Here is a 15126-nt window from a genome sequence, read left to right on the forward strand (position 1 = left end):
GCCGTCGATTCTATGTACCGGAGCGTCTCGGGATTTTTCCTGACCAAGGACTGTCATTTCAGTGTAACCCCATTTAATTTGTTGCGTTCCTCCCAAATATTGTCATCCTCCCAGCAGCTCCTTGCAGCGGGACTGCTCCATATTCCCTTGCTCCGGGAAGGTATTGAACCCAATCCAGGTCCGTCTCCTGACCCCGGTCCTGAGAAATGCTTTTGCTGCGTCTGCCGGAAAAGAATTTTTTAGGACGGTCATACTCTTGTCAGTGTGGCTTATGTGAGGGATGGTTGCATCGGACAGGTTGTTTTGAGCTAGATCCCAAAACCACACGTCCACGTAACTTCTATAAATATTTTGTGGCTCCTTGCTGTTCACGCCGAAGGGCGTCCCCTAGTCTACACTTTAGTGCCACCCCCCCCCCCCCCCCCCCACTACCTCCCAGCAGCCCCGCTGCTCAGTAAACCACAACAAGTATCCGCTGCTATTCGCGCCCCACGGTGCCACCAACTAATACGGCTGCTCCAACTCATTCATACAATCTCCGTAGTAGAGTCGCTAGCAATGCCGAGCATCAGCCTCTGCCCCCGTCTTCTTCCCCAATTTTTTCCGGCAGCAATCGTGTAGGTCAGGGAAACAAACTCTTAGTACCTACCTCCTTTTTCACCGTTTGGAAGCAGAGAATATATATGTTTGCGACATCCGCCCAATGCAGCCCCTACCTTGGACGGTGCCACTTTCCTAGATGTTCTGGTCTCCGCGACGGCAACCCCCCAACGGGTTTCATTGCGCCATGTTGCCAGGCAGCATACCCAAATACACCGGGTAACCCAATGCTTACCCTAGGACTTCCAGTCCCAAGGCCACAACAGAAATTGCATCCAAGCCTTTCACAACCCAGGCGTAGTCACCAGTCACTTACTCCTGGAGTGACGACGTCTCCCCACCCCCCCTGCACTGCCGAATTATGAAGTTAACTGAAAAGATCACAGAGATAGTCGATTTCATGAAGCGGCACAACATCCGCTTTTCTGCGATTCAAGAGACTAAACTCAGAGCAAGATCTGCTCTGTAGACCTCTTCTGGGTATAATGTCCACAGAAAAGATCGCGAGAGCGGAAATGGAGGCGGCCTCGCGTTTATCATACACCACTCTGTGCAATATCATATATTTGATCCCGACATCGGCCTCAGGGACAGTGCTTTAGAACGTCAAGGCTTATATGTCCGGACAGGCGATGCAAACCTAGAAATCATCAACATCTATATCCGTCCTGCCACATGTTTCCCCAGTGGATACCGCCCTAATATCAGCGCCTTACTCACTGGCAATAATCGCATTATCTTAGGCGATTTCAATGCCCATCACGATCTATGGCATTCAAACTTGCGGGTGGACAGTAGGGGTGAGATGTTGGCGCATTAAATAGAAGAAGCGATGTTCTGCACAATAAACGGAGACGCCCCCACACGTATGGTAGGAAGCTGTCAAGCTGGTAGCCGATGGTAACATCGACCACCTGCCCAAAACAAATTTTCAGCTAGCCTGTCACCAGCGTGACTTCAGAAAACTTCATAGCACCACCACCGCGCTAAATTCCATTAGCACCCACATAAATTCTGGTTTAAATCAAAACCCCCATCATAGAACAGTACTTGTTGCACTAGACCTATCAAAAGCTTTCCTACGTCCACCATGGCACGTTACTGCAAGACCTGGAAGGGTCTACCCTTAACCCATGTCTTAAAAGGTGGACCGCAAATTATCTGGGTGGTCGGGAGGCATCGGTACAATTTATAAGCGAAACATCAAAACAAAGAAGAATTAAACAAGCGGTGCAACAGGGTGGTGTCCTATCCCCACTTTCGTATAACTTCCTCATATCAAAGCTACCTTCGCCAGCAGAAGGAGTTACTATCGTTTCCTACGCAGATGACTGCACAATACTGGTCACCGGTCCAGGCCCACAGATCGATGAGTTTTGCAACAGAATAAACGGCTACCTCCCTGATCTCTCCAGTTTTTTCACCTAACAAAATCTGACATTATCACCGACTAAATCCTCCGCGACCTTATTGAACGTCGATCATTTTGAACATCCACTCCGATGGCCCTATGCTACTGACTGTCCTACACCCCAAATCTCTCAGATCCGCCACGGGCTGTCTTCTTATGTCCGCAGAACACCACCTACATAATGAGGTGAGAATACTCTCCATCAGGTAGAGAAACGAGATGCTAACCAAACAGTTCCATTTGAATACCCAGAAACATGGGCATCCCAACAGACATCCAATTGATGAGCCAACACCGCCCAGGGGCTTAAGGAGTCATCTCCGTAAGCATTATGAGGAAATACGGCACCTGAGAACTCAGCCATATGAAGCCAGAAAATACAAGCAAGTCCTCAGCAAAATCCAAAAACAGGCGTCGGACCTTTATGCCAGGAATTTCCCGGTGAATCCAGTACTCAAAAAACAGTACCCAAACCTTGAGGAAGAGGAGTGCATATTCCCCAGGGAAACGAGAGTCACTCTAATTCAACTTCTATCTAGATACTGTAACAGGTTAAACTCTTGCATATCCAGAATCAACCCCGACAAACAAAATGTATTCCCCGCTTGGAATGTGTCCCCACATGACAACAAACATCTCTTTAGTTGTAATATGGAACCAACACCTCTAACACCCCTCTCATTATGTCACCCCTGTTGAAACTGCAAGTTTCCTTGGACTCCTGTTAAAGGATATTGATGACAATTTGTGATCGGTCCAACCTATTGGATGGGGCGAAGCACTGCTATAACAACAACAACAACAAGGGAAGTATTTCTATGGCGAAACATCATACACTAAGCAATAAAACAGCTGGCTTTTGCTAACACTTTGCCTTGCACCTTACAGTCACTGCCTCCCTTAGCATATAGCATTTTGATAACCCATAGATAAGAGACTAAAAGAAGATGATGAAAACTAGGGATGGCCAAAACGCTTCCCAACTGCAGGTTTTGCAAACGGACCTAAGTGACGTTATTTCTGGCTTTTTCCCATTGCTTAGGTACATTTACCCAGATTAAATAAATATTTCTTTTTAAAGTACTTGTACATAGTTATCAAATAATTTTAAATAAGTATAAGAGTGTTAGGCAGTCCCAAAAACTCCACTGCTCACATTTTACCAGTGAATCGCGCTTCCTTTCTTCAATCTCCATCCCATTTTCTTCTATTCTATTCTTCATATTTTTCCTTATTTTTGTGCAGACCTCTTTCCCTTTATCCCTCCCTTTTCGGAACCCATTTTCACTTCAACTCTGACTCTCGCTCCCATTCCCACTCCAACTTTCACTTCTACCTCCACTCGAATTCCCGCACCCACTCCTACTGCCACTCATACAGTGATATATACACCACACCTGACCGATCGATTTCAATATCTTTGATCTTGTAAAACGCTGCGTCATTATATGAAAGTAAAGCAGGAACAATTTTTAAAATGGTACTAATTCATATACATAAGATACAGACATATAACTAAGATGTAATCCTGTCTAATACATTCCTCTCTGCGATTTATGAATCTATTCTCTCAGTAAAAAAGAGCAATTGTCAGCTGGCTTCTTCTAACTTTTACTTTCTTTTTTCTGTTTTTAAGTCCTGGAAAAACTTTTATTAATAAATCTTATTTGACAGTCGTATTATGAAATATATTCTGAGATCACTTGGGTTCAAGTTTTGGTCTTTATCTCAGAACTGGGTCCAAATATTAAACTTGAAAATAACTTCACCAAACTAATGCAGCTATGATTTTTAAAATGGGATCTTTAGCTCTTGCACTACAAATCTACCAAAAAAAAGATGTTGGATTCGATTTTACATATAAGATAAACCCATTACAAAGGCTGGATAAAAAAAAAATAAATTTGAATTAAATTGCACTATCTTTGACCACTTTCCGGAAAGAAAGAGTCCCTCATATTCTGCTTATAGAAGAAAAACGCCCTATTTCGAATGGGCCGGCCACGTTTGCAATTCCCAGAAATAAATGTTTCTTAATATTAACCTTGATTACCTCTTCATTACCTAAACCTCAAGAAAATTTCACTACAACTCATTTTTGGAATAGATCGGTCCTTGCTCTACTTTCCGGAAAGAAACCTTTCTCAAATAATGAGCAGTCATGGAGGTACTCTTGTGCGTAGCTTAAAATCACATAACAATCACTTCCCGGATTGAAAAGTTTCTCAAATAATAAGCCCGTAAAGAAAATAGCCGAATTTGAAGAAATAGTTTGGCTCTTGGTTCAAGCGCGCGCAAAATTTCATCAATAACGGTCCAGTCGTTTAGAAGGGGTTCAGTGACAAACACACGTACCAAAGAATATACGCACTAAGATAGAAGGTAAAGATGTTTGTTCTTAAATGAGGTATTATCACAAACATTAGCCGCGAATGAACGGGCGGATGGACGTGACCCAATCAAAAAAATTTTTGTCACGGATAATATTGGCACATTGGCACACCCTTTTACACCGTCACTCCTCAACGTTTTCCGATTCAAACTAAAATACCATTGCATAAGTTTAGCGGGTTGCTTTTGGAAAAAATGTCTTTGCTGATAGAGAAATTTTCAGAACGAGAATATGTAAAAGTAACATTTTAAGTTTTTAAAGCTGCAATTCATGTCATTTGTGAAAGGGCAGGAAGAGATCATTTCACAATCTCGAACTCGTTCTCCGCTATACATTATTTCGAAATTTTATTCTATTTTATCAAACTCCAAAAATTTATTTTTAGCTTTGAATTAATGCATGTAAATCATACCAATAAATTAAGTTCTCTTTTCCTTTGAAAAACTGAGGGTAGCAGTTTTCACATAAAATGAAAATATTCTAAAATTTTTATTTATTTTATTCATAAGTATGAGAAAATTCGCTCTCTCAAATATGTGGATATAATATACATACAAAAAGATAAGTATATAACACATAAACACCAAACGAAAATTCTTCTTACGAAGAGCACAAAAAACGTGCATATTAAAAACAAAATTGGCCAGATGAATACACACCCACACAAAAAATTGGCCATCACACAATTTTATGTCCATTGATAGGTGTACATACGTGACATATCTACGTTTTGTGCATATACATATAAACACTCATATTACACATATTACGGGCGTTCCATAAAAAATATTAAACTTTCGCCGATTTTCGGATTACTATTGTAGTTATTATTAAATTATCAGTGCCAATATATATTAAAAAAAATTTAAATATACACTTGAACTTACCCATGAAGAAATATTTCAAATTAGTATCGGTTAGGAAAAATAAATTTTAACAAAAAAAAAAGAAAAGGAATATAAGCACAGAAAAATTACAAAAAAAAAACTGAAAAATTAAATAAGCAACACCTAAGTTTGCTTGCCAACCAATCTTTTTGTTCCTGTATATTAAATATCCGCAACATTCAGATATTCATTTCTAGAAGTGGACGGGAATTCTCATGTAAATACAATACATAAGATAACCACTACAAAAATTTTTTTTTATTCGATAGTACCTGGGCGACCGAGCTTTGCTCGGCAACGTTTCGTTGTACTGGCAACGTTTCTCGAGTATCTTCATGCGCCGAATTATTTATTTCAAACATTTTTTTAGTTATACACTTTACATTTCAAAAACTTGTAAATTTCACGAATGACAACTATCAGTTAGTTTAATTAAATGTCAACTTACTTCCCTAAGCGCCATCTGTTGGTAACTAGTTAAATGGTTAGATGTCGTTTTCAAATTGAACATATGCCGCTAGTGTTCAACGGTAGTAAATTACTATGGTGACATATCTTTTTGCTATGGTGAGAAATCTTGCTAATAGTAATCTGTGGGAAATTGAAATTATTCATTTCATATTTGCGAAAAATATGCATTTAAATATATTTTGCTAGAATTTGCCACGGTGCCTTGATATTGCATTTCAATTTTATTAGCGTGTGTGAAATTAAGAAAATGAAGTCGAATCATGTGAAAGATTTTTTTACAAAGAGTTTTAACTTTAATGTTCTCCTTTAAAGATTTAATAGAATATGAGTAAGTAGAGTACTATTTCGTATAACTACCCCAACCCTAAACGGCAAACCTACTCAAAAATGTCCCTATTGTAATGCGGAGTGAAATACCTTTCGTTTGATACTCATATCGGCATATATCATGCAATTTTTTTTTAATTTTGAATAGGTGGCAACCCTAAATGGCAACCCTACCCCAAAATATCCCTATTGTAATGCGGAGTGAATACCTTTCGTTTGATACCCATATCGGCATATCTCATGTAATTTCTTTTTAATTTGGAATAGGTGGCAACCCTAAATGGCAAACATACTCAAAATGTCCCTATTGTAATGCGGTGTGAAATACCTTTCGTTTGACACTCATATCGGCATATCTCATGCAATTTTTTTAATTTCAAATAGGTGGCAACCCTAAATGGCAACCCTACTCAAAAATGTCTCTGTTGTAATGCGGAGTGAAATACCTTGCGTTTGAATACATTATCGGCATACCTCAGGCAATTATTTTTTAATTTCGAATAGGTGGCAACCGTAAATGGCAAACCTACCCAAAAATTACCCTATTGTTGCGGAGTGAAGTACCTTTTGATACGCATATCGGCATATCGCATGCAATTTTTCTTTAATTTCGAATAGGTGGCAACCTTGTGAAACATTCTGAGTGGCATCACCTAGGTAGAAAGTCTTAGAAGGTGATACATTATCTCTGTGCCAAATTTCATTTAAATCGGTTGAACCGTTACCGAGATCGTTCGGCTATACAAACAAACAAGAATTGCTCGTTTAAAGTTATAAGATAAGAAGATAAGGAAATCCAAATTTAAAAACTGAATTTCGTATGGACCCATACAAACAATTTAATTTTTGCACTCTACCTTTTTTCAAATAAATCAATGTAACAATTTTTGTTGTTTTATCGGCCTACTGATTTGTAAGATAGCGGGTTCGAATCGTTTCATTTAAGAAAAAATGTATCATAACAATAACAATGATAAAATAATTACTTTTAGGCCTTGTGCTCGATTTGAACCCGCGATCTTATAAATAAATGTAGTTTTTGTTTTTTCTCTTTTTCGGACATTATTAGTTTTGTTAAAATTTCACCTAAACCAATGGGCACTTTCAGCAAACATAACTGCTGATCAGTCGTTCTGTGATAAATTTCCCACACAACGGTTGGAATTTTAAGTCAAATTACTGAGCAACCAATTTTTTAGCTACATTCACTCAAAGGTTTTATTCTTTGACATTTTAAAGCAAGTCCAATGGCTCTTTTGACTCCGGTGAATCTCAACAACATCACTTTGACTCCAGCTGAGTCCAAAAAACAACAAGGATCGATTTCGGTAAAAAAACGCGGAAATGTATGTATGCGTTGAAATTTAAAGGAATTACAATTTTTTCATTGGTAGCAATATAACTACAAATGTTTGTCACACATTCATTCACTTTGACTCCGGAGTCAGTAAACTAAGTAGATTTCAGCAGAAAGAACTTCATTTCACAGAATTAAACGGAAATTTATCAACATTCATTCTCTTCTTAAGCTTGTATCTGTAGCTTAGTTGTTTCAAATTTTAGTATGAAACGATTTTTGTTCGAATTATTTATTGTGATTCCAGGAAGAATGATGTACTTTTTATTGATGCTGTTGTAAAAATTTAATATTCGCAATTCTGAGAAGGTAGTTTGATGTTGTTATCGGATGACTCCGTTATAAAAATTCTTCGAGCACCTTTGTTTTATATTGTTGGTTATGCACACAATTTTTCTCTAATTTAGGAAGAGCTTCTCCTTAAAACTAAGAAATAATTATTTCATTTGTCAGTTTGCTCAACTCGCCTTTAATAAAAAAATATCTATTACTCGACTGAGGCACAGATTTTTGCAACGTATCATTGAGAGTTGTGTTTACTGAAAGCATGAAATCTAACTACAAAAGCTGGTGATTTTTTGCTGTTCCAAACAATCTTTCTTTTCACAAACATTCACAAATACAAAATAGGACCGCGAAAGGCTGCAATCGCAGCAAACTGCCAATGATTTCGCAACTCAACTCTCACGCCTGTATTTTAGAGCACATTTATACGCGACGGAATTCAATTGCAGTGCAAGCAAACCTTTAAAGCTCTTAATATTGTCACCAGTGAAAAAATTGGTTACCGGCAACCACGGAAAAAAAGCTGCGATCGAAAGTAATGACGTTACCTACAGGGCTACCTTAAAAGTGAGCACAACAAGAAGATTGTGTGAACGCTGACGCGAGTGAAAACAGAAAGCGAGATTGCTTTACAGAATGAAAAAAATCAGAGGCAGAAAGTTGTGAATTCGGAGAGCTTGAGCTGCTAGCCACCACGAATAACACCAGCAAATTTTACCAAAATATCCGGCGATAAGGAGAAAGTTTAAAGATCGGGACAAAATCCCGTAAAAACGATATTGGTGACCTGGTAACCGATTTCCAGAAGATGTTTAGAGGGAAACATACAAGGAGGATTATGAGCACGAGCTCACAATTTATGATGATGGAATATATGTTTCCCCACCTGGCTATCCGAAACTATATAAATACAGTGGCAAGGAGATGGTAAATTACATGCATCAACTTCTATTCAAAATATAGTCGAACGGGTGTATGCCCGACGATTTCAATCCAAATGCTCTTTGCCCAGTCAACAAGAAAGGAGATACTGCAAACTGTAGAAACTATCGCGGGATCAGCCTTCTTAATATCGCATATAGACTGTCTCAAGCGTATTGTGCGTTAATCGACTGATTAGACGTTATCAGTACTCACTAAAACCTGATAAATGTACCATTGACCAAATTTTCACTATTGGCACACAACAGCTCTTCGTCGATTTTAAAGGCCACTTAGAAAGCAAGAAAAATAATTGCTTATGTGCCGCGTTCTCCGAATTTGGTATCCCTGCAAAACTTATACATCCTTGCTAAATAACATTGGGCAACACCATCAGCTCGGTTACTATTGGGAAGTACCTTCGAAGTCGTTCGTAACTAATCGAGATTCCAGTCAATATGACCCTCTATCAAGCGGTTTCTTTAATTTGGTGCTGGAGAAAATTATATTAACTCCTATTACTGGCGTATGCCGAAGACATTGATAGCATCGATCTGAATGCCCAAGCCGTAAATTCTGCGACATTTAATCTGCAAAAAGGAGCGGAAAAGATGAGATTGATGGCGAATGAAAACCAAATTAAGTACCTGATATCAACATAAAGAAGTCGCTACATTTGCACCTTAGCAACCACGCCACTCTTGCCAGCAATTATTTTGATATAATGAAAGTTTTCGTTTATATGGGAACAGGCGTTAATGAAAGCAACAATATCAGATTCGAAATCTAGCAAGGAATTACTCTTGCCAATAAATTATACTTTGAACTGGATAGGCAACTGAAAAGGAACATCTTCCCTCCGCAAACGAAAATCATGCTCTACAAGTACATTGACCATGACAACATCATATGAGAAGGCTCTGGGAATGTTCAAGAAAATGCTGGGTGGCAGCTACCAAAAAAGATTTAATGGTGAGCTGTACGAGCGAATTAAAAACACAGCGGCTATGCTGGCTTGGTCATGTAATACGAATGAAAGACAATAACATGGCAAAACGCGTATTCTTATCAGAACTTGCCAATGGAAGCAGGAGAAGAAGGCGGCTACTTGCGTAGCGATTCAAATTCCATTGGTATGAGCAATAGGCGCCAGTTATCCAAAGCAAGAAACTACTGGTACGCCTTTTTTAAATGCTATAACCATTTAAACCGTTAAACGCTAATTAAGTAAGTAAGTATTACAAATATTTCAAAAGCAGGTATATATTTACATATGTACCACACGATATTAATGCGGTGAATAGTTTGCCTTTAGTTCAAGTCGAAATCGGATGCATGGAATGGCCCATCTATGTTTATAAATTGAGTTAAAAGATAAAAAGCGCTTATGTTAATATTTTTTGAGCAATTTAAATTGATTTACATTTTCAAAGTATATATTAGAAAAATTTCGAAATGTACTTTTTATGGTAATTTACGCATAAATAGTTTTTTAGGCTTAATAAATATTATTTAACACTTTTTTCGCAATCAACCTTAATGCATTAATTAAAAAGTTCTTAATTTAAAGCATACAAAAATGTTTTATAAATTTAAGCGTTTTAAATATTTTTACCTCAAATTTCACTTACAAATATACATACATACAAACTTATGTACACTGAAAGAAATGGCGCTAGTAAAATCAACAAATCGGTTCTGTTGTTCTTGACTTAACGGAGATTCGGTGAAATTGATCGAATTATGGTTAATTCGACCGAGTTCTTTGTCAAACGAACAAATTAGTTTAGTTATTTAAACAGAAGAGAAATTGTCGCTTCAAGTTAACAAAATTCTGTAAAACTGATAGATTCCTGGTCAATCTAACTGATTTTTCTGTTAACACAACTGATCTCACTGGTTATTTCAACAGCGATCACCAGTCAATACATGAGCAAATTTCAAGAGAATTTTACGCTCACTGCGCTCTGTACTTTGTACTTATGACGCTGGCGCCACTTGTTTAAAAAAAATACCAAAAAAAATTGTGAGACACCCTATTTATCCGGTACAATTTTGCAATTTCTCCTCCAAGCGAAATGCAAAATTGCGCCCTCTTGTTGAAAAAGTTTTGTTTGAACGAACATGATTTTTCCAAAGTTAGTAATATTTTGTTCAAGCCCGCTCACGCGAACGAATCTAATAAGATAATAAAAAACATCCTCTTTTAATGTTGATGTTTCCGAAAACATAAAAGTTTGAGTTGTTTTGAATATTTTGTTCATTTGACTACTAAAACGGTCAACTATGAATCAACGATTTGTGCGCAGTTGATTCAACATCTTGCGATGGATGGATAAAAATTAACAGAATTTCGGTTGAATTGACCCGTATTTCAGTTGACTTTACCAGTTTTTTTTTTTTCAGTGTACACATGTGCAAGAGCTGCTGCTTGTTTGACATTCTCGCTGCTTAAAAATGACATGGAAATGAATAAAATGTCAGTTTAAGAATAATTTTTAAGTGTGACAGTAGTGTATTCATAGTCAAGGTGTGTGCTTTTTTTTTGTTTTTGTATTTTTGCTCCATATTTAAACTTTCAATTTACGAAGCTATTTTAGGTGATACATTTTATAAATAGTTGCATATAAATAGTCACAAAAGTGGTGTTTTTATTTTTAAATTCAAGTGCGTGAAACTAATACATATCGTTTTTATGTATACATGTACGTATGTATAAACACTTAAAAGCAAAAAGTGATTTTAAATGCAATGAATGTGTTCGGCGACTTCGAAATAATGAAAAATTAGTTGTAAATCAAGCATGCACCTATACGTCGATATGTTGACATGTTCAAGACCATTCTCTAAAACAATGTAGTGACTAATTTGGAACAAAATTATGTATTTTTGATTCAAAAACAACTATGCTCCGTATACTTGTATAACTTTTGTTGTATTTTTGATAGAAATACTGTATAAAGTGCATTAGTATATGTAGGTACACTAACTTGATATTAACAGAGATTGCATTTGAGGGTTAACCAGAAAAAGCAATTAAAGTGATCAGGAGTAACAACTTATATCCAGAGTATATTAATGGTAACATAACGAGTAATCGTAAGGGCAAACAAATCGAGATAAATATAAACTTCCATATATCAAAATGCTCAGGATGAAAAAAGTAATTGATTTAGCCATGTCCTTCCGTCCGTCGGTCCATCCATCCGTCTGCTGTGCACACGATAACTTGATTAAATATTAAAATTTTTTTTTTAACTTGTTATATGGGTTCCTTGGCACTCATTTCCAATTTAGTAAATAATACGCTTAGAATATTGAATTTTTATGCATGGGCTGATATTATTATTACTAGCTTTGGAAGCACTACACCTTTGCGCAGATCTATTTTGCAAGACTTTTCAGCCTAATTTTGCATCTGGAGGCTTTTGATGTATCTAAGTACCCCTTCAGGTTTTTTTGCTCAATATCACATAGGGATTAAGAGGACCACCACCATATGGGAGAGTCTATGCCTAGCCAGAGCGATGCATTCGCAGAGAATATGAACCAGCGTTTCATCGTCCAACTCATAGATTTAACTTACTTAGGTGATATCGTAGACCACAGCGTCCCGTATAGTACCCAGTGAAAGCTCTTAGGTCCTCCCTGCTTAGATGAATCAGTTTAGCTGATAACTTCGTTGCCAGAAATATAAACAGTTTGGCCTGTCTTTGGCCTGGGCAGTCAATCCAGTGACGTCTGATTTGTTTAGTTTCCCAGTTACTTATAGTTTCCCTGGTGTGTGCTATTGTAATTGCACAAAAGGACTCTGGACCATAGAATGCTGATGTAGCACCCAGCTTTGCTCGGTAATCTGCATATTCAGACCTTCATGTCCCTGATGTCCGGGAACCCATTTTTACAAAATCTTGTTTTTGGCTCCCAAATTATTAAGGATTTCAGTGCAGTCATCCACTAGCCTAGACGAAGCTATGTAGGATTTAAAGGCACGCAGGACCGCCTGGCCGTCCGACATAATGTAGATGCTCTTCGATGTTGAGGCTCTCCGCAGACATTCTCTACCACAGACTTCTATTGCATGGATTTCTGCCTGAAATATGGTAGGGTAGCATCTCACTGGTATCGATTTCTTTAAGTTCGGCTCACAGATGCCAACTCCCGTTCTTCCCGCATCGAATTTTGATGCATTCGTGAATCATACCTCTGAGTCAGGGTCGTTATAGGAATTTCCTGTTTCCCAGTGGGTCCCGTCCATAATGGACACTTCAAAGTTCCGTGAGATTCTGGACTAAGGGGATATTACGTCACGCAGTTGTAATGTGGGTTTTCCTATGAAGAGCTGATATTAATACTCTTGATAAAAATTTGAAAAAAATTTAATATGGCCGTGCACCGCCCACTCGCACTAAAATCAATTTTACAAATATAATTAATCATAAATCAAAAATCGTTAAAACTATCACAATAAAATTCGATAGAGAGGTTGTTTTTACTACAAATAATGCTTCGAAGAAAAAACTTTCGAAACCGGTTATAAACCATGCCTAATTTTATATGGACGATTTTTGAAAGGGTCGTGGATCAAAAAAAAATCATATATTTGTAAAAAGGACCTTTATATCAACGATGTTTCATTTTCCAAGTGAAGTTATAACAAGAAAATTGAAAAATATTAAATCTTTTTAAAAAGGGCGTGGCAGCGCTTCTTTTATGAGGAAGCGATTTTCTATTCCTTGGGAGGCATAACCTGAAGAAAATTTAACGGATCGTAAAAAGATTCGGTACACATATTTTCTTATAGGAGGAAATATTGCCAGAAAATTCGGACGAAATCGGTTAAGGACCACGTCCACATTTATACAAAACACTTTTAAAAGGGTTGTAGAGGAAAGTTTTTCTAACCGGGGTCACCCCTCGGCAGTTATTTGGCAAGCACTACGAGTGTGTTTCTGCCATGTAAGTCTTCTCAGGGAAACATGTAGGTCCCGTCCGGCCAATTAGTAGCAAAATTAAAAGGAACACGACGCAAATCGGAAGAGCAGTTCGGCCTAAAATCTCTTCGGAGGTTATAATGCCTTACGTTTATTTATTTAATTAAAATGAAAACCAAAAAGGGACATTTTCTCCGAAAGTGAATAAGTCATTCATCTATCGTGATATTTTCGTATGACACATAGAGCATGTTTGTCAATCAGTCGTCGAACTCACCAAATCTGTTTCATTTTTAAGAGCACTTTAATTTTCAGTTGCATATTTATTGGAAAGCAATATTATTCGCTAAATTTCTAGACTGACATTGTTGTTTGTGTTAATGATTCTTCCCAAATAAACGAAGTATTTTATTTTTTCGAAATAATGGCTGCTAACAGTAACGTGGTTGCAAAGGCGCAAATACACTGGCTCTTTACTTGATGAAATCAGGTACTTCTTGTTGTTCTCATTTCTCTTTAAAACTTATTTTTCTGCTTCTTTTTCGGGTTTAGATTCCTTCCCTATTCTGACTGAGTTGTTCCTCAACGGTATCTTGTAAATGTTTAAAAGATTTGCGGGGAAACCAAATTCAGACGTAGCGGCATATGCGTATCACCCTTCGTAATGTCAAAAGAGGCTTTAAAATCAGCGAAGAGATGGTGTGTTACGTTATGTGCTCTAAGCCTACTATTTATACAAACATATACAACCCTGGAAACAGTCGTACGATTAATCCCAAAAGAGATTGGTCTCCGATTGGTCTCTTTTGGCTACATTTGGGCATAATTGATCCTTTCAAGTCCCTTAGTTGGGATTAGTCAGTTTGAAATCTATGTATCTCATTTTAAGGAACATTAAAAAAAACAACGGTAAGGAAATGAGTAAAATAAAAAAGAAAATTCGGAGCCCTATACTGCATCTGAATTTGTAGGACATAACGACTACGCCGGAATTATGGTAACATTTTCGGAGAATATTTTTTATTACTTTTTGAAAAGCGCGCGAACAGCTTACATCAAATAGATTTGGTGGCTTGGCAATTTCTTCGATTGTGTTTCTGCCATGAAAGTTTCTCAGCAAAAAAGTCACCTGCCTTAGCAAATGCTTATTTCAATATAAACCGGAAATGAAACCAAAACAACATGAATTATTGTTTTATTTTAAGGTGGACTACATTGGTGAATATCATTCTACTACCATTAGGTTTAAAAATGAGTCTTTATTTAATCGAAAAGGGACTAGCCTTCATATGCTGCCACATCAGTACAAGGGGGATTGGTTCCATAGATCCCTTTTGGGTATAAATGGGTACAATTAGTCTCTTCATAGGACATGCTCAAACAAAAGGGAACAGTTCAACTTATATAAAGAGATCAAAACTGGCATTGGTCGCATACTCCTTGGGGACTCATCCCGTATTCATCCTAGGCTAAAGGCATTTTTTGCAGGGAAATTAAATATCAGTGAAGCTTCTGTGTATGTCAACACATTCAAAATTGTA

At 37.5% G+C, this 15126-nt stretch overlaps 1 long non-coding RNA gene across 1 annotated transcript in view; it reads left to right on the plus strand.

Annotated features, from left to right (window-relative positions):
- Nucleotides 1-11125: 11125 nt before the first annotated feature.
- The window catches only part of LOC137252588 (uncharacterized), a 56113-nt gene continuing 52112 nt past the window's right edge, over nucleotides 11126-15126 (plus strand). The window contains exon 1 of the long non-coding RNA XR_010953619.1: nucleotides 11126-11181. This is a non-coding gene — a long non-coding RNA (uncharacterized lncRNA). The remainder of the gene's footprint in view (nucleotides 11182-15126) is intronic.

The sequence above is a fragment of the Eurosta solidaginis genome, chromosome 5 (genome assembly GCF_040869045.1).
Source record: "Eurosta solidaginis isolate ZX-2024a chromosome 5, ASM4086904v1, whole genome shotgun sequence".
NCBI lineage: Eukaryota > Metazoa > Arthropoda > Insecta > Diptera > Tephritidae > Eurosta > Eurosta solidaginis.